Here is a 4007-nt window from a genome sequence, read left to right as displayed (position 1 = left end):
GGATATTGACCCAGGGATGCTAAAAATACTGCAGAGCTGGATATTATATTCAATTTGCCCTTTTAGTGAGCACAGAGCAAAAAATAAAGATAGCTCAAAGTAGTGGCAGTGGGAGGTCCCCAATTCCAAAATTACTCGGTTCTAGTACAGCGGGAAGACAGCAACCTCCTCCTAGAGCAATATTGTTCTATCAGTGGGAGGAAAGCAGAAAGTCCACCTAAGCAGTCTTCCTACAGGAATTCACCCCACCCCAAGCACGTTGGTCTTACCACTAGGAACAGGAGCATATTTAGATCTGAGTTCCACAGATTTCCGCTGTAGGTAGAATTTGACTCTTCAGACCACATGATGGGTTTATACCTGAAGGGAGCTTGGATGCTAGGTCAGCAGATACTTGCCATTGCATGCAATGGAAGACATCCTACCAAGCACAGAGATCATTTAGATGTACCTGGCATGAGCCGCTTTACCTGCTTCAGATATAAACACTGACACTGGCTTCTGTTATTGTTCCAAATGGGTGCAGGGCTGATCTCATTAGCTCATTACCTGGAAACCAAGCCTTTTACTGTCGAATTCACAAGACCAAACCAAGTCCCACACAAATGATGCACATTTTCTCCATCCTGGGCATGCCATCTATTCCAAAAGCCTTACTTCCATTGTTAGAGCTCGCCAAAGAAAACCTCCAGGGAGACCAATAGTGCTGTCATTCCTTTCCATACCAGAAGGGGTCGCTGTTGAGCACCAGTGCCGGGACATCTAGTGGATGCCCCTTTGGGCGGGACCAGATCCCAGTAAAGCACAGCGGCAGTACCCAGGCTCACCCTCCACGTTTCTGGTTCTTGCTTCCCCTTCCTATTCCTTGGCAGTGCTTCCCAACCATGCCCCTTGCGCCGTGTCGGAGAAGCTCTACTCTGCCAAGACTTGGGTCAGAGGTGTGCAGGCCTTAGGGCCCTGAGAAGCAGAAGAGAGGCTTAGTTATTTAAAAAATGCAGACTCGCAGGGTCTCCTCCAGGGTTTTCTGATTCAGTGCATCAGGGATAAAGACCAAACAACATTGCTCGCATTGCCATGAGGGCTGCTGATACAGATGCTCTGTGAACCACAGGTTGAAAAACCTGGCCTTGTGACTGTTAGGGTCCGTGATCAAAGGAACGAGACTGATACAAAGCAAAGGTCAAGCAAAACTTTATTTCGCGCCAAGCATCAAGAATCAAACTGACCGGTCAGGGCTATCTCTTACGAAAAGGCGATGACAATGACCCCGACAAGGTCACTCTCAAAAAGGCCGCTCCGGACGAGGCTGCTCTAGATGAGGCTGCTCCGCAGATGAGGCCGCTCCATGATCGGAGCCGCTCCCAAGAAGAGGCCACTCCCAAGATAAGGCCGCTGCTCCATGAGGTTGCTCCCCAGACAAGGCCGCTCCCAAGAAGAGGCCATTCTGGACAAGACCGCTTCCCGGACGAGGCCGCTCCTGATGTCGAAGAGGCGACGATGACAGCGACGATGACAAGGAGGACAACCCGGATGACACAGACTCTGCTCCCCACGATGCCACTCTGACAAGGCTGCCACCCAGAGGAAGCCACCGCTGCGGACAAGGCCGCTCGTGGCTCAGGGTGGCGAGGCATTTTGCGGCGAGGCTGCTGGCGGCTAGGGGCCTTTGGCATCTCTGGGCCACTGGCGTCTCCGGACCGCTGGCATCCAGGGGCTGCAGGCGTCGGGACCGCTGGCCTCTGGACCGCTGGACCACTGGTGTCTCGGGACCGCTGACCTCTGGACCGCTGGTGTCTCGGGACCGCTGGCGTCTAGGGGCTGCAGGCGTCGGGACCACTGGACCGCTGGACCGCTGGACCGCTGGACCGCTGGACCGCTGGGGTCTCAGGGCCGCTGGCGTCTAGGGGCTGCAAACGTCAGGACCGCTGACCGCTGGACCGCTGGGGGTCTCAGGACAGCTGACCGTTGGACCGCTGGACCGCTGGTGTCTCGGGACTGCCATTAGCGCAACTGCCTGAGGCTGCAGCTCGGGGCTGCTGAAGGCGGGGCGGCTGGAGGCTGCAGGCGCTGGAGGCTACAGGCCACTCCGGGCCGCTGGAGGCGGGACCACCGGAGGCGGGATCTCAGGCGGCTGGAGGCTGCCAGCGGCTCAGGGCCACCGGAGGCGGGACCGCCAGAGGCTGGAGACTCGGTGGCGGGACCGCTGGCGGCCGCTATAGCTCTTACAAGAGCTGTTACAGCTCCTCCACTCCTCTGACTCCCACCAATTCTTCCTTCTGCTCCCGCCACAGCTCTCCTACTCCCCTGCTAGCCCCACACAGCAACTTTATGCGGTTGGTTGAGCCCCGCCCCTACACAGGTGGCCAATCGGATCTCAATTCACCCTAGTGGATATACACATGCCCCACCGATTGGACATCTCCACCTGGCCTGCCCCACCCCTACACCCGGGGTCCACAAGCAAGTTCCTCTGGGAGGGGCAGGCCCTTACATGACCTGGTGGGAAGCCTGAGAATCAGCCCAGACTTCCCCGCTCTCATGAGGTCTTCATGGTGGGCTTTCTCCACCAGTGAGCCTGCCCCGGGAATGGGCCACTCCACTAGAGCACCGACAGAATTTCCCCACCAAGTGTCCTCTTGGGAAGAAAGGTGTGAGGTTTCCATCTCCCCGACTTTTTAAGCCAGGACGCTTCTTCCCTAACCTAACACACACACACACACACACACACACACACACACACACACTGCTCTTATGGAAATATTTCCTCCCCAACCTTCCACAGAAGCTTTGCCAAGTAAGAGGCATCTGGCTCCCTCTAGCAAAGGGACGTACGTGGGCATGACCAAGAGCACTGACCTGAGTCCCAAAGTGACTTTCTATCTCTTTATGAAGAGAATGTCCTAGAAGCTTCTTTCCTTAAACAACAACAGAAGAGTCCATGTAGACCCCACTTTGAGCTCACAAAGATATGGTTCCGTCCTTAACTCTCTCTCCAGCCCCGAGGCTGCCCACAGCCCTGTCATCTCCAGGGGGATGGGCCATGTCTATTTTGCGTATTTCTTAGCCCGAGTGCGACTCAGCAGTGCTGGGAGTAAGAGGATGGGGATGGACAAACATGTTCAGTTTCACTGGAAACTACTTGGACAGTCATACAGGTGGTGCCAAGTCTGGGCTGCTCATTAGCAGCTGGGTGAGGTCCGTCTCCTAGTCCCAGGATCTTCTAATAAATGATGGGACGTCCTGGACCCTGGGGTTGGGTGGGGTCGGATCCCTGGTTCAGGCTGCTGAGTTGTGAGCAGAAGGGATGAGTGTCCCCTTTGGAACATACATCTAATTTCTGGTGTGAGACTCTCCGGGACTAGTTTCCACTCTGGCACAAGCAGTTGCAGCATCCAGGAGGGCGACTTAGCCTGAGTCCCTGAGTCACTATAACAAGAAGACCTTCTAGTCAGCGTGTCCTGCGATGAGAAGCATTGCCGTGCTGATTTCCTGCACATGTGGACTGCTTCTTAGAGCAGCATCGCTGAGCCAGTCCTAACTGTTGACATGCCTGCAGCTGGACAGGGCAGGGCCTAGGGTCAAGAACTTAGTCCTGCAGCCAGGGGAAAGGGGGATGGCATTAGGATTTGGGCAACAACAACCAGTCTTACCAGTCTAGGTGCCAGGGGCCCGGTGGGCTGGCTGTGTAGGAGGCAGGAGGCCATGGTTGGGCCCAGCAGGGGATGCATTGTTGGCTGCAGGTGTGTGCTGTGTAGAAAGACACAAAGACACCTGCTCCCCCAGTCTCTCCAGCCAACTGGCTCTGTTTCTGAGTCACCATCCAGGCCCATCCCAGCTCTATAAACTTGCCCATTTCTCCCTGGCAACCTCCACTCCAATCCCCTTTACCCCCACCCAGACAACCCTTCAAGGACCTGTGTTCTGGAGAATCAAATGACAGGTGGCTCCCGAGGCTGATTTCTGTAGGGGCTGAAAACAGTCAGTAATCCTGGGGCTTAAATGTTGAT

General features: G+C 55.4%; 1 long non-coding RNA gene across 1 annotated transcript; it reads right to left on the bottom strand.

Annotated features, from left to right (window-relative positions):
• Positions 1–1174: 1174 nt before the first annotated feature.
• Positions 1175–1834, bottom strand: LOC309843706. Its single transcript, XR_014300299.1, has 2 exons — positions 1786–1834; positions 1175–1664 (listed from the first exon to the last, which is right to left on the bottom strand). It is a non-coding gene; the product is annotated as an uncharacterized lncRNA (long non-coding RNA).
• Positions 1835–4007: the final 2173 nt, after the last annotated feature.

Source organism: Mustela nivalis (assembly GCF_964662115.1).
Source record: "Mustela nivalis genome assembly, chromosome: 11".
Classification (NCBI taxonomy): Eukaryota; Metazoa; Chordata; class Mammalia; order Carnivora; family Mustelidae; genus Mustela; species Mustela nivalis.
Note: the sequence above shows the minus strand (reverse complement) of the source record. Positions and strands in the feature narration are given on the sequence as shown.